The 25,469-nt window shown below is 41.0% G+C and overlaps 1 protein-coding gene across 10 annotated transcripts in view; it reads left to right on the forward strand.

Moving 5' to 3' along the window:
- plxnb2b (plexin b2b) overlaps positions 1–25,469 on the forward strand; it is a 123,627-nt gene that overhangs the window by 57,403 nt on the left and 40,755 nt on the right. The window lies entirely within an intron of this gene.

Consider the following 25,469-nt stretch of genomic DNA (forward strand, 5'->3'; position numbering starts at 1 on the left):
GTGTGTGTGTGTGTGTGTGTGTGTGTGGGTATGTGCGTGTGTGTTTTACACTTATTGGTGCTAGACTGAATGTACACGGTGTTCAAAAAAAGTCAGGAACTAATGACAGTAAAACTACATATACTTAATTTTGAATTTATTATTTATAACATATATTCTACATGTTCACACATTTTCTCAGCCGCTGTATCATGTTTTTGCAGATTTTGCTCAACATTTTCGGATCGACATACCGTGTTTAACATCAGCTGCTGTAGCAGATCCTCTGTTGTGGCTTGTCCAAGCATACACATTTATGACTTATGACTTACCTGAAGGCAGATCATCAGGAAAAGAAAGAGTTTTCACAGACTAGCATCGATTTTTTTTAGAACATTTACCTTCTGATCTGATTAGTAAAGTGACGAAATGGCTTAGTCAAACTCAACAAAAAAGTAGAGATGGTGGAACGGATATCTAAGAAACATATAAGATCCTGTAATGGCAAAGATTGGAATTAGATTTATAAAAATGTAAAAAAATATATTATATTATATATATATATATATATATATATATATATAATGTTACATATTAAGAGACATGACTGGTTTTTTTTTCCGTTTGTTAGGATTCAATTTATTACATTTATACGTTATACTCAATTATATCTAAAATGTAAGTAGTTTTTTTGTGTGAAAAAGAGCTTAAATGTAAAGTGCTTCATACGTAGTCCCACTGGTTGTGATTTTCGGACACCATGTATCATGTGCATGTGACAAAGCGAACGAGATGAGATTCGGAGTGTAAGGAAATCAATAAAAGTGTGCACTGGCAATTCTACAAGTAGTGTGTGTGTGTGTGTGTGTGTGTTATGTTTTGTGATAAAGTGGAACATGTGACAGGGCGGCGATGCTGAGGCCACCTCTGTAACTCTGTCGCAAACTGCTCTGAGCAAAAGACTATTGAACCATCGTGACAAGAACTGTAGGCTTTCCCAATGATTATGAACTCTGCCACTGTGATGGCAAAGATGGATTAAAGCCGTAGTGTTCCAGCCTTTATGGTGGATTTGTGTGATATCAAAGTGCAGACATCATCTCAGCTTAGAAACCAATCTCTCTCTCTCTCTCTCTCTCTCTCTCTTTCTCCAATCTTCTCTTCCAATCCCCCTCACAGATTTTCCAAACTGCCAGTAATACATCGCCATTGCAAGAAGCCGCACCTCCTCTTCTTCTCTTAATACTAAAAATAATTTAGGCGCATTGATGGAGAAAGCAATTTTATCCCTTAATCTGGGCTGAAGAGAGGTTGTGCATAGCGCAGAATTAGACCGTGACAATCTCAAGCACTATCTCAGTTCAGCAAAATGCTGCAGTGATGCAATAAGCCTCAGCTTCCTCAGTGTGACTTTTTTTTTTTTTTTTTTGGGATATAGTATCTTAATCTCAAACACAATGCAAAAAAAAATAGTCATGTACTTGACATCTTTCATTTTTTTTTTTACCATTTCGAAAATGAAGCTTCCAAGCGTGAGGCCTATCTCTGAATATGACGCCAGACTATATTCCGCCAATCTCTCATAGATCTTTTTTTTTTCTGTCTCTCTCCATGCGCTGTGCCATCAATACGAAGTCATCACGGCAGATGATAACTTTTTTTTTTCCTGTGATTTATTCAGTACCGCGACGCTTCGTTTGGGCCGTAATGATCGCCATCATGCCCGACAGGGACTTTATTGTTGACATGACAGCAACAGGCTATTAGGAACACGACCAGAGGGGCCCGTGTGTGTGTGTGTGTGTGTGTGTGTAGTTCTGGATTGAAATGAAGGTGCTGTTGATTTCAATAAGCGTACGTGAGCGAGTGCAGGAGAGGTGTGGATGCAGAAGCAAATTAGACAGCGAACGAGTGTGTGTGGATCGGGGCATGTCGAACCAGGTGTATGCGTGGGTTTCAGAGGAGGGTGTTAAGAAGAAGGTGCTAAAGCAGTGAAAGGTGGAAAGATGTAATGGAGAGGGGGGAAAAAACACGAGGAATGTGTTGAGTGTCACTTCCGTATGCAGCGAGACACTGCTGTTTGATTTTTTTTTTTTTCCAGCTCTTTCAGATTTGGGTTTTATTTAAAGATCCTGGTATAGTGTCTCTGATGGCAGAGTTTACAGAGTTTACATGGAATTATGAATATGGACATTTTTGCAAACAGCAACTAGTGATAGTGATAATGCAACATTAAAAATGCGCTCTCTGTAATTTTATCTCACTAGCATCAAGCAAAAGCCGTATCAGTGATGAGGTCTAGCTCGGCTCTTACTCCAGGCTGTTCGCAGGAAAGATAGCGACACTGAGAGTTTATAACTCATTTTAATTCCTCTATTTTAATTTTGCGTACATGGACTATGAGCTGCTGAAGAAATTCTGGACGTCTCGCTATTCATAGGTCGTTTTTTTTATTTGTTTGTTTGCTTGTTTGTTTCCCCCAGACTGATTTTCTGTCTTTAGCTGTACAGCGCTGCCTCTTCATGATGTATTGTAGAGAGTCTTGTTTTGTTTGCTTCTCTGCATATTCTCATCTGCAGGCTTCTCAGTAACTCCTGAGTGCACTCCAAAACCCTGGCACTGCTGTGGAGGGTGTGTGCCTGGCTGCCTGGGGCAAATTAGAGCCGCTCCAATGGGAGTGATGAAGGAGAGACTGTGTGTCTTTCGCTCTTTCTCTCTCTCTTTCTTTCTTTCTCTCTCTCTCTCTCTCTCTCTAGCTCTCCCTTCATCATGGTAGTAGCATCACTGTGTTAGTGTTGGTGCTCAGCTGAAAAAAATGTGCACAGCCCACCAAATGCCTCACATCAGGGTGACACACACACACACACACACACACACACACACACACACACACACACACACGCGCGCACATGCAGCCTTTATGTTTGGGTCTATACAAGCCTGAAGGCAACGTACCAACTCATTTACATAGACTGGAGGAGCAGACAATATTCTCTTCTCTTCCTTTACTCTACATTTCTCTTCTCTTCCTTTTCTTGATCTTCTCTTCCTTTTCTCTACTCTTTTGTTCCTCTTCTCTTCTCTTCTCTTCTCTTCTCTTCCTTTTCTCTACTCTTCTCTTCCTTTTCTCTACTCATTTCTTCCTTTTCTCTACTCTTCTCTTCTCTTCCTTTTCTCTGCTCTTTTCTTCCTTTTCTCTACGCTTCTCTTCTCTTCTCTTCTCTTCCTCTTCTATTCTCTTCTCTTCTTTTTCTCTTCTCTTCTCTTCCTTTTCTCTACTCTTCTCTTCCTTTTCTTAATCTTCTTTTCTCTTCCTTTTCTCTACTCTTTTCTTCCTCTTCTCTTCTCTTCTCTTCTCTTCTCTTCTCTTCACAGCAAAATAGTCATTTCTGCAGGATTGCTGATTCATTGTTTCAATATTTAATTTTTTTTTCTAGTTAATAATAATCGTCAGTCCTCCATCTTGTTCTGTTTGTTTGCATCTTTTTTTTAATGGCAGTCATGAAAATAGCTTTAGTTGCTCATCAGATGTGGGAGTCTTTTTTAATGCACAGCATTAAATTAACGACTGTGGAGGGTTTTATTATCTGTTCTATTATAAGTTTTACCTCTGGCTTTGTGAACATGTTTTACCGTCCAAAATCAAATCCTTCAGCGTCGATGCACAGCACAAACATTCTCTCATCGAAAACAGTTGCTTTTAGGTGTCTGTTTTGAGCATGTAGTTGTCAAAAGGCAGCATTAAATGTAGACCTATATATAGCCAGTGACTGCTGTTTTGAAATTCATAATCTCAACATTTACATCATTCCAGTGTTCCTCCCAAAAGCCGTGTCCCCAGCACACGATCACATGCTGCCTAGGCTCTGACTCCTGAACGCTGCTGCGAGAGGCGGAGCTTTCTGAAACGCCAGGCAACATGACAACAGTGGTTGGATGTTGGTGGTCCGCATAATTTTTATTCGACCATTTACAGAACAGACACAACAGCTTGTCATGCGAACAGACGCAACTCTTTTCAGAGGAAAGTAGCTAAAATACACTCAACAAGTCGCTAGATGATGTCATTGACTAATTTGCATATTAATTTTTTCATCATGATCATTGGCATATCATATTACAAATTAGAGTACATGAAGAAGGAAGATTTTCTGAAGACGCTTAAAGTATAATAAAATAGTATAGCGTTTTATCAGAATAGAAAATAAGTTATTTCTTATAGAAAGTCACTAACGTCTGCTCTAAAAGTCACTAGATTTGAAAAAAAATTTATATTTTTATATTTTAATATTTTGTAAAATGTTTTGTAAAATTTTAACTTAAAATTGCTAACTGGTTTTTGCAATCGCCAGTAATATGGTTGTTTCCTTCCCCAGATCAGTAACGTCTGCAAAATTTACTGATATTAATTTTCCAAAAATAATCCCCAAAATCCTCCACAATGTTCAGGTTTTATATTAATGGCTGCCATGTTCTTGGTTCTGGACTAGCCGCATTGTGGTGCTGGTGGCTAAGAACCGGCTCTTTTGCGGTGGAAAAGCACAGACCAGTTCGGGTTTAGGCACCGGCTCTGTGTCAGGGAAAAGGCACAGCACACAGGTGGCCACACACACACACACACACACACACACACACACACACACACACACACACACACACACACACACCTTTCCTAGAACCATGTGGGTAGTTGTTACCTTTTCGGTTGAATACAAGTGGTGTTTATCGACCATTATGTGGGTCCCTGGCAGTTAATGGCTGTAGAGGAACAGTCCAGCCCCACTCTACAGTCTATTTTCAAACCTGTACTCTCTGTGTGAGCTCTCCTTTTCTTTCTTTCGTGCTTTCTCTGTCCTTCTCTGTGTGATTCCTCTTCAAACGCCAGATGATGGAGCAGCCGTTTATCTAGTTGTCCTGATGCTAATGGAATATCTTTCTTCTCCCACAGGGAGCCAACCTGTTCCCTCAGCAAAGCCAGATTACGCATACTCAGTGATACTTCCCTTTATATTTCTACATACATGTTGTTTCTTATTGTTTGCACTTGTCGGATGATATCATCAGGCACAAGGGCGAGTGAGAGCTGGTCAGTAATGACTGTAAATGTGCCAATTCATGTTGTCATGCTTACACCGTATTGGAGCGTGCAGACCTCCTGCTTTGCGGCCCATCTGCTGTTGTGAGGTGTATGTGATAGGACGAGAAACACAGCCTGATGGTCTTCTTACTCAGTTCCTTTTGAACCTGGAAGTATTTGGCTTCTCGCAAACTTGGAACAAGGTGGTTCCTTCTGAAGTCGGAAAGAAGCGGCTTCTACCAAATTTGAAAACACAGTGGCTTCTTTTGTGAACTCTAAACAAGGCCTCTCTTCCAAACTCGGAACAAAGTAATTCCTCCAAAACTCGGAACAAAGCAGTTCCTTCTGAACTCGGAACAAGACAGCTTCTCTTGAACTCAGAATCAGACCCTTTTGAACACGGAGCAAGTCGGCTGTTGCTGAACTCGGATCTTCGGCAGTTTCACTCGGACCTTGGCGGCTTCTTCCAAACTCTATCCTAGGTGGCTTCTCTCAAGCTCAGAACAAATCGGTTCCTCAAGAACTCTTAACAAGGCGCTTCCATCTGAGCATGAAACAAGACTCTTGAGCTCAGAACAAAGCTGTTCCTCCTGAACTCTGATCAAGGCGCTTCCTCCAGAACGCAGAAAGTAGAAAGTGAGGGAGAATTAGTAGAATATTCGTCCATGCTCCATTTTTGGTGAAATGGTGTGACCTTGTTGGAGCTTATTACTAATCTCTTGCATAAACTGAATCGGCATTTTAGAATGGTAAGGGGATTAAAAGAGAAAGTCCTGGAGAGAATCTTGCTCTAATCCACACACCCACTTGATCAAAATGCAGACTCTTTTCTCCTTTCTTTCCATCTATTTATCCGTCTATCCATCGCTCTTCTAGTTATTCTCTTCAGAAGAGCTGGTATATTTGGGAAATGGACCGGGGCTTGGGAGGCATGAGAGTAGACAAGGAAGGCATTATCCTGCTGGTGGTAGCATGCCAACACGGCTGGATGTTTTTCAGCACTCTGTGTGGTAGTTGGGTAGAACATGGCGGGTAAATCGGACTGTCTGTCTCTCCTTCAGTGAGGCAGGTCTCTTTAAATTAAACATTGGAGTGAAACTAAATGCCTATGTGGCTAATCTCATTCCAAACACCTCTTACAGCCTTTGAGCTCGTATTAGCCAACATAAAAGGGCTATTTTATTCTCCAGTCAATCATGTGGTGATAGCAGGTCCTTGAGGGGAATTTGATAGCTTCTGGTTGAGCCATACAAACAGGAGGCAAGGTGGCTTTCCCTTTCCTGATAATCCCTTATTTTAAAAGAACCTAATTTAAGAAAAACCTCATCAGTTTTTTTTTTTATAGAATATTATAATGTACAGTATATCCTGCTTAGGTGGCAGAGGCTAACGGCAGTATTTGTCCAGATTACTTCAATATAAAGTCTATCTGGTTTTTCTGTGAACAAAATTGCAGTAAAGTTTTCAGCGAATTCAGCTCAATTTTAGCTGAACTCTGTAAGGAAATTTCTTACCAAATAAAATCCTGGAGGGCTTGAATGAAGCCCCCCTGCATTAGACTGTCACAGAGTACTAATGGGTACCACCACTCTGCTGAAGAGTGCCCACTACCTGATATCTTCTCTACGCTACAACTCTCTAGCACATTTTCACCAGTTTGGTGAGAACTCAAAGAGTAGCAAAGAGTAGGCCTGACAGACCAATTTCATGGAATGATACAACTGAAGGGATGGAACAAAAGCAGCGAGTGGCTGAAAGCATGCAATCCAGGCTGTATCCTCATGGAAAAGAGGCGAGGAGACTGAGAAAGGTTGTCGCTCTGAAAAGCTGGCAGATTTTTAATGTGCATGGACCCCACTTTGAATGAAGGCCTGAAAATGGTCATTGTGCCATCACAATTGACAGTGGGCCCAAAACATGACTAGGAAAAACGTCCTGTTTGTGAAAATAATAATGCTCAGGGATGTGAAGGGCAGTGTTGCCAAGCAGATCAGCTGTGCCGGCCACTGCCATGTATTAATCAATGATGGCTGGACTGGAGCTATTCCCAACTGAGCAATAGAAACGAAAAACACTGCCAAATGTGATTTCAGCTTTGAGTGCAATCATTAGTTTGAAGATAGGTGTACAGAAAAGCTCCTGACTGTTTCACAAAAATCTCTCCATCTCTGTGGGCCTGCTGCACTAGAGCTCAGTCTGAGTTTGAGCTTCCCATGAAATCTTAAACTCCTTGCTGTACTCTTGTAAGCACATCATGTTCTCTTCTTAATCACTATGATACCAAACCAGACTTGTCAGACATTGCTTCACATTGTACAGAAAGTGAGATTTGCTGTTTGTCTTGAGTTTTAATTCTGAGAAAGCTATTGAATGAAGTTAGGGGTGTGTTCATATGCTTGATCATAGGTCTTGTTCTAAGTGCATCCCTAATTCCTCAGTTCATTCGTGCTCTCTGTAGGTACAACAAGACCCTGAGAAAATTCCCCTCTCGTTTCACCTCTTGTATTTACAGAAGCAGCAGGATTTGAGAGGCTGCCGTCACTTGCCTGTCTTGCATTATCTACTGCCGTGCCTCTGTTGCTGAGGCCCACAGGCAATTCTGACAGGAAATTGATGTGCCTCTCCTATGGAGTCATCAGTCGCTTGACTCTGAAGTAGATAGAGTTCAGCTCCCCACTGAAGTTGAGCCATCTCCTTTGTAGACATTCTGTATACACACTAATGTATACACACACACACATGCACACACATTTTTCCTCTCCTACTCACACACCTTTTGTTTCTCGCTCCCACAGACACGTACATGTACACACATACATTTCTGATGTTAGACAGGTTATTGGACTGCAAGCTGCATTTAAATGGTGGGTCTGGCAGTGTTTCACTTTGCTGTGAGGCGGCTGTCAGTGTCCTGTTAGCAGAGCTGTGTGTCTCAGGATGGATGAAGCCAAATCTCTGCTTTGCAGGTGAGATTCTTGTCTGTGTGGAGGTGGAGAGTGCGACACTGGGCTTTGCTTTATCAAGAATAAACAGACCGGCTGTCTGTGTCTGGAGACTTTCAAGAAATAGCTTAGAGAACCACTGATCAAGATCTACATATTTTGGTAATTAGTGTTTCTGCTCAATATGACACAAATCAAACTCTTCCTGATTCTCTGACAGAATCTCTCTCAGTTCAGTCTGTTCATCTATATCATCTGCAACGCTATAAAGACAAGAATTTAAATCTGACAACAAAACGCAACCCAATCTGTCTCACGGTTAAATTGTTATGAAAACTATTTAACGCACATCTTCTAGCTGAATAGCTAATGTAAGCATATAGTGTTGGATAGGGTTGTAATGATACACTCTGTTCACGATTCGATTCAATTCACGACACTGGGTTCACGATTTAATATTCTCAGAATATTTTAAACAAAATTTGAATGAAGAAAAATTATTGAAAATAATCCTTTTTTATTTCTTAATCATAAACATTAAAATTTTGTCTAGATAGATAGATAGCACTATTTTTATGCAAATTGCTATGAGGTTTAACATTGTAAACAAAATGTACCACCATATTTTAAAAACTAAATTTGACTGATTAAATATACAAAAAGAAACATAATGAGCTCCGTAGCAGTACCTGAGGTGTCATTTTAGCCAGAAATAGAGCTCCAAAGTCGGCTAATATGCCCACAGCCTTTTTCTCGAGCGCTACAGATCACAGAGATGCAGGGCTGGTGTCGTTTGAAAGCTACTTTTTACCAAAAAAGTACTTTTTAACAGTTATAATGTGCGTGGGCTCTCCAGGAAGAATGTGATCATGTGACCAGGGTGCACAGATCATGTGACAGCGTGCATACACTGTATATTTTAATGCTATGGGTTGTGCAGATTGGGACCTCTGGTGTTTAAACAGTGCAACTGCATTCAATGTGTAATTGATAGAATGCTGATATTGCACATTTCCACGATGCACATTGTCACATTTTTGCATCAAGATGTATCATCACAATGTATTGTTACACCTCTAGTGTTGGACGTCCATATTAGGAAAGGCCTGTGCAGCTGCTGAATGTCAATATCTGAATAATGATGAGGCTGTTGTTAGGACCAGGGTGGAACCAGGAATCCATCACCCTGTGCTGTATATAATCAGGTGAAGAACTGCAGTTATGTTATTCACTTTTTGTGCTGTTGTATGTGGGAAAGAGGAAAGAGACAGACTGTGTGTCTTTATTTAAGATCATTTATCTCTAGTGTGCCTTTGTTAATGATGCTGCGTTAGAATTTGTGTAAACAGAAATTCTCATCTGCTAATCCGGATATAAGCAGCTAAGCGTGGTTTTGGAAGCAAACCAGCAGCAGAACGGAGAGCGGGAAAGAGAAAGGTGATATTAGTGTTCATGTCTCAGCCGTGATTGGATAGGAGCTTTTCTGCTCATCCTAGATTACACTTTGATTGCTGGAGAGCCAAACGTTACAAAGGATTAGGGATCAAACCATCGTGTCTGTCGTTCTCTTTGCACTTTTTTAGTGTTAAGGTAATGATTGTGAAAGATTTAGATGTAGAACTGAACAAAGGATAAAAGATCAAGTTTAAATAATAAAGGAGGATAAAGTTTGGAGTGTTAATTTGAGTGAACATTTGGAATTTGTTACACTCTTAGAAACGTAGACATTTTGAATTCGCTGTGCTGCAACTGAGTCTTTCCCACAAGGCAGAACTTATTAATAAACATTACATTTTGATCTAGATTTCACATCCTGTTTCCTGTTATGCATGCATTTCTCTTTTTGGAACCTAGGTTTATTGGTTTAACATGTTTGCATGTGCATTTGTGTCTAAATGAGCATAGATCTACACAGAAAGTGCTTAAGACACACTTACATTATGTACTTTCAGTACCAGATGTTAACAGAGCAGTCAGAAAGGAGGGAGCACAAGCTCAGAATACGCTTGTGGGTGTATCTTAGACAGGAAATACCATAACTCTGTCTAACTTACCTTTCTTTACTGAGTCTCAGTAGAGTTCAGGACATGGGATTATACATATAATATGTAACATTTATTGTATGTATGTAAAGATATATATATATATATATATATATATATATATATATATATATTATATTATATATTATATATTATTTTATATATATATATATATATAAAATAAGAAATTTTTATACCTAATCCTAAATTCAAGCCTAACCTTAACCTCAGCAACCCCAAAGAAATGGTTTTATGCTTTGAGTTTTGAAGAAGAAGCACACAGGATTTATAAACAGCACTTTATGTTGTCAGGAGAATCTTGCTGATCCTGACAAGGTAGGTTACTATTTTTCTCTGGTCTCCTATTATAAGATTACAGTAAACGAAATAAAAGATTATTAAACCTATTTCATTTTCTAGAAAGAATCACCATTATCTGCCAAGAGAATAAGACAACTTAAACTTGAATTTACTAACAAAAATATGTAGAAATAGGTTTCATAATATTACATTTGATTTAGTGTAATCATATAATAGGAAATACTAAGTAAAAAGGTCTTATTCAAGATATTTTCACTTGCTAAGATGTCATTTTTTGCAGTGCGTCTCTCTCTAAGCTCTGGTTGCTGTTTAATCAGCATTATTCTTGGGTACAGATTATCTTTCCTGAATCCTTCCTTCTCCTTTTCTCTGCGTAACTGACACATTTTCATCTCCTGTCTGTCATGTGACCACAAATCCATCTCCAAACATGTAGGAGAATTAACATAAAAACATAGTAAATGGCAGCGAAAGTCCATCCAGTTACTAATTCATGATTGGGACTCATGAAAATGTGTGTGTGGAATTATTTCGCCGCTCTTAATCCTCTGTAATCAGAGTGCACTCGAGAACCATTTGTAAGCGAGGAATTTTTCTCCTTGGCACACTTCTTCTCTTTCTAAGCTTCCAAATGAGTAACAGTTTAGCCATGCTGGTTCGTGTACAGGCATTCTGATGAATCCTGTTTTCGTTCTCTTTTTCTATTATCCTCCCATCTCATCCCCTTGCCAAGTTTTCATGACCATCTTCTTGCTGTGCCAGTTGTTGTTGTTCCCAGGAAGATTCCGGTTTATACTGGTCGCTATGGGAAGTCGGATGGAGGAGCAGTGTAACGTTTCCCCGTACAGATCCCACAGAGGATCAGAGTCGTGCTTTCCATGCACTCCGTGGAATTCTTCCACCTCCATAACTCAAGTCTTGTGTGGGAAGCCGCTTTGCATGGGTGAATTATGAATGGCGGTTATGCAGAATATGACGTTCTTGTTGTGAAGGATCTCTGGAGAAGTGGCTCACAGCAGCTGTGCGTAAAGGGATCTTGATTTCAATAAGTTTAGGAGAACATCAGCGCAGCTTAGAGTGGAATCCCCCATTGTACTGTGCCTCTGCGCCTCACTGAGATGAAATAAACACACTCACGCTTTCTCCTAGCTATGAGCTATGAAATTCATTGTAACGCCACCCGGAGAGAATTAGTGGAGGACCTGTGGTTCCTTTAACTAATCTGAAATGAATTTGTAAGTCCACGACATAAAGCAGCAGATGAGCAGATGCTGGTTGGAAAGAGATTTCTGTCTTTTAACACAGCACTTAAATAGCTGCTTGCGATTCAGACAGGCACTTGCTAGCGACGCGGTCACTGCGCAGATGCTCTCATCAGTGAGAAAATTGCTTTACAAATGGTATCACAGCAGCCAAGACACAATCCTCTGTTAAGGCAGTGACCTGGCTATGAGTCAAAAAACACTACCTTTTTATTTCAAGCTATAGCTTTCATGGAAAGGGACACTTTAAAAAAAAAACAAAAAAAAAACATATTTTTCACTGACTGACTGTGCCACATTTATTTCTAGAACAGTTGCCGTATAAAAAGAACCAAACAAACACAGCTGATAGTATTTCAGTATTATGCTTAAAAATCTATTGTTAAAAAAGCCAAAAGATTGATGGCGCTAAAAAATCCTCCTGAACTTGTGATCAATATTAGAAAGCCCCTGTTTTATTTTTTGTTTTTTTATGGTCAATGTGCACAAGAAGCCTTATAATGGCATATTTATATAATAGCTATATATATAGTTTATTATTATTTGCCATATTGTTGGCTTTTGAATAAGAGTGTGTGAGCTTATGCGTAGCTCGGAGCCTGAAAAGGACTGGAGCTGTAAATCCACGGATATATAGGTCACAAGATTGCTAGGTTATTGGAGATCGAAGCTTTTGTGCATCTGCGTCATTTTTCATCCTTATAATTGGGAAGTTTTGTGCTACAGTGTGCCAGTTTGGTCTGTTTGCTCACGAAGTTGATCTGTATGTGTGAGTGTGTGTGTGTGCGCGTGTGTGTGTGTGTGTGTGCGTGTGGACGCACTGGTCAAGCAGATGAATTGATAGTTAGCCTACAATTGTTTACTGATCCTCATACTCTCTGCCCAGAAAAGCAGAATACGTCCTGTGATTGATATTATAGCCTTCATCATCAAGCCTATAATCAAAAACAACTATTGTTGTTTTATCCTGTATGATGATGATGATGATGATGATGCCTACTCGTAATCATGAGCCCAGTAGTTGCTTATTATTATGTACATGCTTTCAATAACAGCCCTGTGCCGAGTGGGTGTTCGAGCTTTGATTTTGCTCTAATTGGATGTGTGTTTGCCTCTGGTTATACGGATATAACTAATTAGGCTCAAGAGTGATAATTAAAATGATATAGCATGGCCCATGAAAGCCATGTATTTAGCTGTAGCAATTAGGGAATTAATCACCTGTAAAGATCCTTCATCATGTTACATATTGCATTTTGCAGAGAGCGCACATGTAAGACACAGAAGAGGATTTAGAAAGTGCGAGTGTACAAACCTTTGAAGCTCCAGAGGATGCAATCTGATCTTTCAGAAGCTGAATGCTTATCTGAGAAGCGATGTTCCCCCAGCAGTTAACGCTAAACCCCTGCCGAAGCATCCTTCTTGTTTCCCCTCCACACACGTTAAAGTTTCATACCTAAGACACGCCCTCGCCCTTGCTTCTACTAAATCCATCCCAGCTCCCTGCATTAAGCCTTAAATAAATCAGAACTGAGAGAGGAAATCTCTCTATTACTCCAATTACAGGCTGTACATCTCAGTTCACTCGGCCGAAAGACAGGACATAGAAATAGTGCCAGTGATGTGTAAAATGTGTCTGCATGCTTCTCTCTCTCTCTCTGTGTATTCCTGTACCTCTGTCTTGCAACTACCTTAACAGTTGAAACTTTCCCTTGGATATTATTACAGTGAATTAGACCACCATATTTGAGGTTCTAACTAGAAACCTGGAAAGTCCCACAAGAATCAATATACAGTTAAAGTCTGAGAAGTGCCCCACATAAGCTCGCTCCATGTTAGGTCCCTCATGCAAACACACAACCAAACACCTACAGCAGTTGCTAAATTATTTCTCAGCTTTATTCTTTAAGCTCTGGCAATGCAGGACTTGGAGATGTTCTCTCTGGAATCTAGCAGCAATTACATCCTGATAGGAAACACATTCATCTTGTAATAACATCTAGCGTATGCTAATTGATGATGGGGTAAAGAAGGCTTTGGGTATTAATCGGTCATGTGCAGAATGAGGAGGGTGATGCGCAGTGAAATTACATTAGCATAGACTCTCATTTGTAGACTACTTGAACTCACTGCAGCACTGATGTTTCGGGTAAAGTGTTGATGGTGGATCACTATCACTCCAAGTTCGTTCTTTCTTTCTCTTTCTCTGAGGCATCTCCCCTTGCCCACTGCCTTCAGGGTGTCCATTGTTAAAATATGAATGGGGCAGCGCAGAACGGTGTATGTGATGATTGTAAATCCTGCCCCTGAGTAAAAAGAGCCAATCGCCTGGTTGGTTAAGACATTAGCAGAAAATGCCTGGCTTATCAGATTCTCCCACTGAAAGATGCCCTGCCTACCTCATTTATAAGCTAATCTACTTAAAAACAAGCTTACTGCCAAATTTAAAAAATATATCCCCGTCTTTCTAAGATTAAGAAAAAAAATCAGTACAAGGTTTCGTTTTTGGCATCCTCATCGCCTAATCTGCAATTACTAAATGTTTTAAAGTGGATTATTTAAAAAATGTTTAAACTGAGTGTAACAGCACCACCAGCAGTCCTATTAAAAACACGTACCACAATGATATCAAGGGCTAAGTCTAACGAGCCCAGCGCTGTAGATTCATGCAGCCAATCAGTGACGGTCTTGCCACGTGATTATACAGAGTGACACACCCCCTACATATTAGCTTAATGTGGGCTATAATTTTTTTTTAACACCTTTCAGTGATGTTTCTGTAATACATCATCAGCAGTTTCATTACGCACTCAGTCGCGGGTGTAATGAACCAGGGGGATTATTTACTCTATCATCATTTTTCCCCTAAAATGGATTTGGAGGGGAAACTGAAAATTGATAGATTGAGCGCACATTGTCTAATCAAAGTGCAAATCACATGAGATTTAGTGTGTTTTTTTGGTTTGGACAAAAGGATTTCTTCTTTTCTATTGACCGTGTTTGAGGAAATGTAGCATGAACCCAGTCGAGCAATACAGGCTTGAAACACTGTGTGTGTGTGTGTGTGTGTGTGCGTGTGTGTGTGGTAATTTACCTCAATATTATTTACATTATTTACATTTAACAATTTAATTAACATTAACTATTTACATCTTTTATTATTATTATTATTATTATTATTATTATTATTATTATTATTATTATTATTATTATTATTATTATTATTATTATTATTATTATAGGCAGTCGTGGCCTAATGGTTAGATAGTCGGACTTGCAACCTGAAGGTTGTGGGTTTGAGTCTCAGGTCCGGCAGGGACTGTAGGTGGGGGGAGTGAATGACCAGCCTCTTCCACCCTTATTACCATGGCTGAGCAAGGCACCAAACCCCCAACCGCTCCCCAGGCACCACAGCAAAAAAAAAAAAAGGCCTCCCACTGCTCCGGGTGTGTGTTCACGGTGTATGTGTGTGTTCACTACTGTGTGTGCACTTGGATGGGTTAAATGCAGAGCACAATTCTGAGTATGGGTCACTGTACTTGGCCACACTTCACTTCACTTATTAGTGAGACCTCAGAATATAATGTCAAGCTACTGATAGATTTTAGCTCTCCCATCTAATATCACCACCAGAAACCACTATATATATATATATATATTTCTTGCCTAAATTTTTTTTGTTATTAACGTCTTTCTATTAGGTCATTCATCATTTCATGAATATGTCCTCTCTGTCTCTGCTACCTGATTACAAACTGAATGAGGCTTATGTCCGTATTGGTATAGCATGTAATTATCCAACAACTTGATCATATCGTGAGAAAAGAACCACTAGTAAGGTTTTAGACATTTTTAGGCAGATTTTGGAAACTGGCTCCTTTCCCAACAATCTTTGCTGGCAGACAGCCAGGGCAAAGTTAGAAAGTAGTCTAAATAAAATAATTTCCATTAATTTTCTTAAAATAGAGAAGTCCAAGTATATTATTAGCAGGTCAAGACCCGAGTTTTGATCATATTTGGCTGTTGTCCAGAATTTCCCAGACTGAAACACAAATATGATTTTTCATGTGTAAGAGCACATATTGTCTGCGCCACTTTGCCATTTTAGGACTGTGTCATCTTGTCCATCAGTTTCAGGTATTTGGGTCTCTCCCTGTTTAAGTAGATAGGAGATTTGGAAGCACTGCCAAGATGGATACCAAATGGACAGACCAAGAGAGCAGGATGCTCAAGACTCAATTCCAAGAAGAATATAGAGTCCTAGGATTTCCATTCAGGCCTGCCGTCTAGAATCGAAAGTGCACATGTGGGTTTGTGTGTGTGTGTGCACTTGTGCATATAAAGGTAGTATTGCACTGGGTTCAGCACCTGCCTGCTTCTAAAGCAGCAATGCAATGGAGTCAGAAAATGGAATTGGACAGAGCCTGACCTTGGATCTCAGTACTGATGGTGCAAGTGTTAAATCGGGGCCGATGTGTGCACCACAGCCCAGCCGAGCCTGCCGGGAGCGGGTGTAATTATCAACAGAAGGCTGCCGAGATAAAGATTTTGGAATGAGAGAGGGACTGGCAGCCTGTTCCGCTATCTGAGCCGGGCTGTGAGGAATGGCAGTGGGCGAGAGATGCTAGCAAAATGGTGCCAACAAAAGCCTGGCTTTGATGTCATCCATGCCTGTCTAAACCGTGACAAAATGTCACCTTGTACACAAGGCATGAAAGGACAGCCACCGAGGGAGATGGCGTATATGTGCATGTATATGTGATATATATCTTACTATCCACCATCTACACCCCTACATATTTAACTTCAGAATTACATCTGGTGCATGTAGATGGGCAACAGTAGTTTTCTGATTTTATCGGAAGGCTAATTTCCCCTCGCTCTCTGGCTGCCACTTTGCCATATGCCATGCAAGCAGGTGGCTAGTAAGAGCTGCTGATAATGGCCTAAGCCCTGAGTCCAACCAGTCAAGTAGATGTCCTGAGGTGATAGAAAATACCTCCCAGCTTTCAATGTTTCGCTAATACCATGGTCCATTTTTTAAGGATTACAGTCTGTACATGACAACAATACCAACAGCAGCATGAAGCCTGGCACTCCATCTTATATAAAACCATCTAATGAATCGGTGTTCTTAGTAACAGTGTGCTGCTGGGAGAGAGAGTAATAAGGTGTAGAAGTAGTGTATAAGTAGCATCCGGGCTTTAGCTTCGAAGAACATCTGGTTCCAGAGTTCTGTCAGCTTGAGTGACCGCTCAGTTTTCACCTTGCAGATTTCAAACTTAATTAATCTACCTGTCTGCATGTCAGACACCTGTATCGGTCGGTTGGTCTGCTGAGAGAAAGGGGGCTGGGGAGGAGGATAGTGAAAAAAGAGTGGCGAGTTCAAGCCTTGCACCAGAGCACTGACACCACAAAAAAATACAGTTGAGGATCAAATGTCACTCCAATTGCACTTGTGTCTTGTAAGATTTGTGAAATTTGGATTTGCATTTTTTGTTGAATTGTTGTTAGATTATCACCCTGGACCATGTGGTCGCACTCTAATTCCTGCTTTCCAGCAGAAAAGTATGGAGCAGGTGCACTGAAGATAAATGCACTTCTACAAATTGCTGGCCTAAACGAAAGGTGTGACACAGCAATGATTGCAGCATAAGAGAAACGCTGCAATATCACTGATGTTGCAGAAGCTCAACAAACTTTGGCGAGTCTGACCCCTTTGTTGCGGAAGGCGCTTTTGTTATTGTAGAGCGTGGCCCGTGAGTGGAGAAGTGCTGAGGGCAGAGAAATTACCCTCCTGCCGACATTCCGCCATGCAGGCGAGGGACAGTCACGGGCCTGTGCAGAATGGCTGATGACTTTCTGCTCATTTACAACTGTGACATTTCATGGAGGGTGGTGTTCAAACGATGGCTGGCTTCTGCACTGACATAAAAAATAGCAGACGTATGCATGTTGATCTTGAGGAAAAAGGTCAGCGCTGTCTCAGTGGACCTAATCACCCGCTAGTCCTCTCTCAATGAGTGTCTCTCCTCTGTACACTGCTTTAACGAGAGAGAGAGAGAGAGAGAGAGAGAGAGAGGATGAATGTATCTGAATGCATGTTACTTCGAATGAACCACCTGCCACACTGCGCGAATATCTTAGCCAGACAACAATGTTTTTGCTTGCCTCATTAGTTTTCAGTCCCTCTTAACAGACTGTAGAGGGATGTGTGTGTGTTGAGCTTTTTTCCTCGTTCCTGAGGCACTGTTGCTTTGGTCTGCCCATTCTCCCTCTTCCTCTGTCTGTGTCCTTCTCTCTTTCTCTCTCCATCTCTCTCTCTCAGCTGGATAAAGCCCTCATTAGCTTAGACGGGGGCTGCAGGAATTAGCCGAGTCTCGGAGTCAGAGCTGCTCCTCTGGCTCCATCACACCCGGATAATGGTGTTTGTTTAGCTATTACACAAACGGCTGTTAGCTCTGGGACTCTGGGCCGCTGGACACACTGAAGCGTGATAGATGTGGCAAGACAGACATGTGGCTTAATCCCAACACAGTTAAGACTTTGATAGCCTTTTCGAATCAGATGGAAATGCTAAGTATATTGTTGTAGACATGTTTCTGTAGAAGAAATTTGGTTTGCTGGTGTGTCCTCAACTCTAACCCTGTCGCGGATGAAATTTTCATCACCCAAGAGCTTCCTGTGTCCTAGCAGTTACTCACTGTTCTATCAACCCCGTGCTTGTACTCCGTCTACCTCAGCTTTGTCCATTCCTGAGCATTCCTGAGCACTCCTGTATTATTCGTACAGTTGTGGCAGCAAACTATTCAGCGTAAGGCCAGGCTCATACTTGACACATGATTACACAAATGCTATGCAAGTAGCATTGCTCACATACACTCCTGCATACCTTTTATACATCTGGATGATTAAAAACTTTGTCCTCTAGGGGGCAAGTGTTAGCCGAAACCAGCATCGGAATACACTTCTTTAGCCACTTCTGGCAGAAAAGCAGAAGTGATGCTAACGTAGATGGTATGAAATGAGAAACACAATCGTGTCTCTTCACATACTGATCCTGTTGTCAATTTTGGTACTCCAGCATACACGTTTTACATTATTTTTTTTAGATGAGCGTAATCAATATGCCAAATGAATGCCAGATATGCACATGGCAGCCATCTTGCATACGCACATTTAAAAGCAAGTATAACCAAAGAACTACTCTGTGAACCCCTTGTCTACTTTTCTATGCCTAAATAAAGATGTGATTTTTTTTTTAATTTGGAGAGGGATATAAACCTTACATTTGTCAGTCAGCAAAGAGAATAAGAGATTGTAATCGTTAGGCTTTTAAGCAGCGGAGCGCTCACATAAGTATTGTTCTCAGCCCCGGAAGGCAGGACCGCAAGACTGAAGATAAGTGCAGGCTTTTGAAAGCAACATTTCATCAGAAGTGGATCAGTATTCCCCTTGAATCTGTGGTGACAAAGCAGTAAAATGGTACTGTATTACCCCTCGCTGCATGGCTCATTGGTTCTCATGAGCACCAAGTGCAATCATTAAAGCCAGTAAGGTGTGTAATAGATTTCTTCCATGACTTCTTAATTGTATGGAGAGCATGAGGAAGTGTTAAGGAGTGCCGGAGAGGAAAGAGTGGAAGCAGAGGAGGGAGAGGGAGAAGTTTTGTGTCCTGTGTGGTCCCGGTGTTTAATCAGGCTTTTCCTGGGCCAGATGTAGCCCTAGATTGCACATGCCACACACACATAAACAAAAATAACGCAGAAGCGCACACGCAGAGTGCCTGTCAAGAGCAAGCTCATCCAGAATGTAGAGGATCAGCATGCTCAGAAGATTATCTAAGCAAGCAGAGCTGTGCTTGTGGGTTTTTCCTACATGCATGTGTGTTCTGCTTCACTTCACAGCTGTTCCAGAGGGGTGCGAATACGGAAAGAGCGGAAGGGCTATAAACAGACAAATGGGTTAGCAAATCCAGCAGTAATGAATATACTCTGCCATGAGATAGGAAGTCTAGGTAGAAATGATGGGCCTGGCAGAGAACACACACAGAGTAGTGCCCTGACAAAGTGGTGATGGATATACATGCGTCCCTGAGCACCCACACATCATTACACACCTCGCCTCCCGATGCAAACTCACCCATGTTAGTGCACTGAGAAGAAGAGAAGATGCAGCTGAGATGCTTGTGCATGTATCCTTTGTAGAGGGAGAGTGTTTGCATGAGTGGCCTCTCTAGGGGAAGTGTGCATGGGTAGCAGCTGGCTTGATGCTGGCCCGGTTGCCTTGGTGAGCTGCTCCCCCCCCCCCCCCCCCCCCCCCTCAGCCTCACTCAGTCAAATTGAAATAAATGAAGTGCCAGTCCCGACAGTGGGGTAATTGTTCATATGGAAATTGGATTGCTGTTGTCTCACAAGCTTTTCCAAACTATCTCTGAAACCATCCCCCGACCCCCCCCGAGCCCTCCCCGTTAGCAATGGGAGCCTGCTCGGGCACATCGAGTTTAATTCCTGCTTTTCATTGTCTACAAATAACAAGGTGCTCATTATCTTTAGAGCATCAACTAAGTAGTTGTCGCTGCTGCCCTGTCCTTGTGTGCTGTTCACCCTCTTTGTCATCTTGCACGTCCACTTTTTATCAGCCATTAGCCGACTACCAAAACATGACTGATAGAGATAATCAATCAGATAGTGAAATTGGCACTTGGCAAATGATCCCCCTTCTCCTTCACCCCACGGCCAATGGTTTAAGACTAAACATAATTTAATAGCTCTCATTTGTGAGTGTGTGTGTGTGTGTGTGTGTGTGTGTGTTTAACAGTGTAATATGAAGTCCTCAGCTGTTATTAGGAAGATGGCAATCTACAAGGTTGAAAGCAGCATCTAAATGCGTTAGTGGCCAGTGGAAAAAGCATCCATTATACTTGCACACAGTGGGTCCATGAATATGAAATGATATCCTGCTCTATGTTAACCATTATCTGTTTTACAAATTTGTCAGGCGGTTTTAGCATCATCGAGGCTTCTCTGCAGGGCACCGGCTCAGCTGAATTCTCAGTGGGTGCAAGTTTGAGTTTACTGTTTGTATCTCTACCTTGAAGCTGACAGAGTCAGGGTCCTGTGAACTCATTTCCATTGTAATGCCTCAGACCTGGCTCTACACATCGCTGTCAGAGACTCTGAATGCTACACTGAGCATGTGCTAGTTTCCCTCCACAATGCTGATAGGTCTGGACTTTTTCATACGAGTCAACCACAGGGCAAGTCCTGATCTGCCTCTTCTTGCTGAGAGATACGTAACCGATCAGACTGCTCGCTGGCCTCCGGAGGCGCATTTAAGTCCTCTCACATGCCCACACACATATATTACTACGCATCATCTAACTCTGCCTTACCTTTGGAGGCCTTCCACTTGGGACAGGCTTATGTAGAGCCCCGGTGGAGCTTGGCTTGAAGAGATTTTTCTTTATAAAGCAATCTGGTCAAGCTCCAGAGATGGGTGTATGTGTAGACATGCAGTTTAGACTGGTGATACGTAGTTATGGTTGGTGGAGTTAAGGTGCTGATGTCTGCACTGATATTTCAGTGTTCTACAAACGTTTTTCCTGGAAAAGCAGTAAAAAAAAAAAAAGATCATTTCTTAAGAACAAAAGCATACATTAATAAGTCTATCATTGGTTTCTCTTTCTCTCAACAAATGTTAATCACTCCTGATCTTTCATTGATGCTGAATCTTGCTAATGCTAGCAGACAGCACACATTTTCTTTCCTTCATTTTCATCTCTCCCTTTCTCTCTCTCTCTCTCTCTCTCTCTGTCGGTGTTTCATCTTTCTCCTCGAGCAAGGCCTCCTGTTCTACCGAACAATTATAATTTAACAGCATGAGCTTTCTGGCAGCATCAGTACAGATGTGCCTGGCTCATTAGCTAGTAGCTTGTTTCATTATCTCCATCATTTTGCAGCAGTGTTCATTTCAGTCTAATTCTCTGATCCTATATTTAAATCAAAATTTAAATTCAATTTTTTTTTTTTCAGATTAACTCCTTCGACCAATTTCTCAATTCTGATTTCAAATCAATTACTGCCTAAATCAAAGGCATTTTAGCCATGCCAGATTGTAAACTACATTAGCCAAAGCTCTGATTTGCTCGATGACATTACATTCAACAATTAATCCGTGCCTTCTGTTCATTTTCAGTTTTATAGAATGTCATGGAAAGTGTGACACATTGGGCCTCATTACGCAAGCTGAATATGAAGGAATGTATTCATAAATCGGTCACAGGGGCATTTACACGAGAAATTTGATATTCATGAAAATCCTGTTTGTATCCTACGGGAGCTGCTGAGATTATGAAAATTTACATATAAGGAGACTCACTAATATAAATCTCAACTGATCGGCTTCAAACTGTAGAATGGAGTTTTTGCAAATTTTATATATACACTGTAAAGTTTAAATAGTTTTATTGAATTTATTTCAATTACACCCACAAAGGTAATGAAACCTCGGGGAAACCTAGTAATTTCATTTTAATGGCATTAATTAATGAAATATTAAAAATGGGAAATATGTTAATAATTAAAGAAAGCGAGGCAACACAAATCACTGAATTAAGACAAATAAGACTGATCGTTGTATTAAGAGAAAAGAATTGCGACTGTATATAAGTGAAGCTGATGGGCTGCAATGGCTCCACTGTGCAGTACTGTAGAGCCACAACTAAGTGAATGATAAGTGACTGATCTGGTAGGTCTCAATCAGCAAAGTGCTATATACTCTCTAGTGTGCCGTGTCCCAGCATTGGGTTCTTACTGAATACTTCAGGCTTCCTTACGCCACATGCCTTCCTGCTTTTCCAACATGGCATCGAGGAGGGTGAGTGAGAGAGTGAGAGACTTCTGGCCAACAGTCGCTGAGACACTTAAAACAATTAAACATAGCAGTTTCGCCTGGATACAGTGTAGATATCTTTTTTCTCAGTTTTCATGTCACACCTCATGTAATTCACACCTAATTTATCTTTTCTGTAAGTTGTCTCCAGGCTTTTCAAGTGCTGGTCTGCTGCTATATATGTATTTTTTATGCCTCCACCACTAGACGGGTGCATTACGTTTTCAGGTTGGCTGGCTGTCCGTCCGAGTTTCTCGTTAACGCGATAGTTTCAAGAACAAGTGATTGAATGTTTGTAGGATTTCTATGGAATTATCATCGTACCCAGCAGATGAACTGAATAGATTTTTGGAATTGATCCAGACAGGTTCAAGGTCACAGCAAGGTCAAATGTCTGGCATAATCTTTCTTCAATAGCTTTTCTTCCTGTTTGAAGTATATTTTAAAGCTATTTCAGGCATGACAAGAGTCAAAATAACTTCCGCATCTGCCTCTGAGAAATTCACTTTTGTCATCAATTTGCACCTTCAGTTCTCTGTGAGCTTTACCTTCTATGGAGCATTGCTGGCGTCACTAAATGCAAATGAGCTGTGGCAGGCATGCGCTTTACTCTTTACGCTTTACTGGTGATTGACATTCATCAGCGTAGACACGTGAGTGCAAAGCAAATCAGCGTTACAGAAACCTTTGTAAATCTGACAGAATTTACACACAACTTTATTAAAAGACAGTAAATTAGGCCTATTGTTTTTAGTTCAAATTTTACTTGTATTTATTTTTCTTTTACCCGGCCTACTAAAAAGGGTGTTTCTCAATGATGTGTACTACACCAGGTTCTCCAAATACTTCCACGTGTGTTACACCACTAATTTCTCCATCACAGTGTCACACGCCTGCCGCAGTACCAGGCCCCTGGTTGAGAAATGAGAAATGCGACTGACACGGCTTAGTCGGAAAGTGTAAAGCTCTAGCGTGACACTTGTTCCGTCATGTCATCGAATTGCTGCTTTCCCTTTTGATGGCATGAAGCTCCAGCCTTGATATTAAGAGTGTGGAGGAGTGATGGAAAGAGTGGAAAAGCTTTCGGGGGGCATCACCATGCAAGAAAAAAACGTGAAACGTTTAGGATTTTTATTCTTCGTAGCGTTCGGTGACCCCCCAGTTCGACATCTGAGAGAAATTTGTATAGCGGCGTATTTTGTTGAGCGAAGTGAGTGCTCCACATGAATAAGCAAATTATTCTTTGAAGTACCCTCAGTACAGTAGCAGAGCGGAGATGAATTTCTGTCGCTCTAATCACAAGGCGCACTCACTCTCTCCCTGAAGTTTCAGACAGGGGAAACTTCTGTGGTGCATGATTTAACAAAGAGACTTTTTGTTTTTTATCAGACTTCATAACAAAGAAATGTTGTATTGTAAGTGGGGAGAACACTCTTTTCAGCCCATAAACTTGCTTTAGTTTTGCTTCACTTCAGTTCATTTGTGCGGTCTTTAAAAAAAATCATTTATGGAAATTAGGAAATTTTGGCAAATCAGTCCCGAGCTGATGACTACAGTTTCATTCAGTGCAGCTTAATTTCAGAACAGCTCATCTTCATTGCACACTTAGCCACTCAATTCAAGCCCTCAACCAATTAGCTTCCGGTCATTGATTACATTTTGTTATTTAGCTCGTTGGAATGGGCTGCTGCGCTTTCCTCATTCTGTCTGTGTGTCTGAGAGAACTGATAGATTAATGGCCATGTGCCTTTTTTACGTAGCATTAGCTGCCCAACAGAAGTGTCAAGGTACTCAGATAACAGAAAGAACATGTGTGATTCTTAAATGAAATATCTGTCAGTGATCTATCCGTACATTCAAACTCCACTTCCTTTGTGTCCAGGAGCTGGTTGTCATGGTTTTAAATCAAGCTCAATTCAAACACCCTGATGTTCATAGATTCATGTGTAGGCCTAATTAATACATTCTTTATCCCAGGCCGACATCCCTGTGCGTCACTGTAAGTAACCCTGACCCAAGCGATTCTTCTCTTGTCTTTCTTTAGCTTTCCGTGACACAGTGGGTATAAAGTGTGATTATAGATGTGAGCTGGAATAATACCTGTCTTTTCTGATCTGTGACTACACATAATATGGACTTGACTGAAAGACAGCAAGAAAACATTATCTGTTGCTTCACCGAGTATTACAAAGGATGTCAGACTTTTGTGATCACCAGACCTATAGAGATGAACATGAACTGAATTAAAAAGCTGTACATAGTGGTGGATACATCGGCAGAAAAAAAAAAATAAACATGAAACATGGTATTTTACTGCTGCAAAGAGGACAAACTGCATGTAGTAGTTTATATTGCTGGTAATATTGCTCTCCGATCCCACACTCATGCATTGTTTCAAATTGTTTAAGGGTATGAATTAAAAAGGGCAGGCACGTTTACCTGGAGAAATGGAATTTGAAATAAATGAGCTTCATTCTCAGAAGGGGAGGAAAAAAAATCGCCGAATAAAGTGGGGCAATAGAGGGACAGGAGCTTTTTATGGAAATGAGTGTGTGGCTGAAATTAACAGAGCCCTAGGGGTGAATGGATAATGAGCTGTGCACGTGATCGGAGCTGCAGGGAAAGACAGGTTAACGTAACAAAACATCCATCCATGTTCAGCCATGTGGGAGCTTCATCAGGATTTTCAGTTTGACACGTGTGCCTGTAGGTTTAATTGTGTGACTGGAATGAAAACAAAGGCACCACTAACGCTGCACTGACTGCAGCACCTGTGGATTTCCTAAAAGGATAAACATGCGTGTGTATGTGAAAGTAAACAGGTTTTTGTGGGTGCCGCAGTGTGTGTGTGTGTGTGTGTGTATGTGTGTGTGTGAAAGTAAACAGGTTTTGTGGGTGCCGCAGTACGTGTGTCCTCTCAGTGGTGTGTGGGTTTGTGGTGTTTGAGTGTCTC

This window comes from Pangasianodon hypophthalmus, chromosome 9 (assembly GCF_027358585.1).
Source record: "Pangasianodon hypophthalmus isolate fPanHyp1 chromosome 9, fPanHyp1.pri, whole genome shotgun sequence".
Classification (NCBI taxonomy): Eukaryota; Metazoa; Chordata; class Actinopteri; order Siluriformes; family Pangasiidae; genus Pangasianodon; species Pangasianodon hypophthalmus.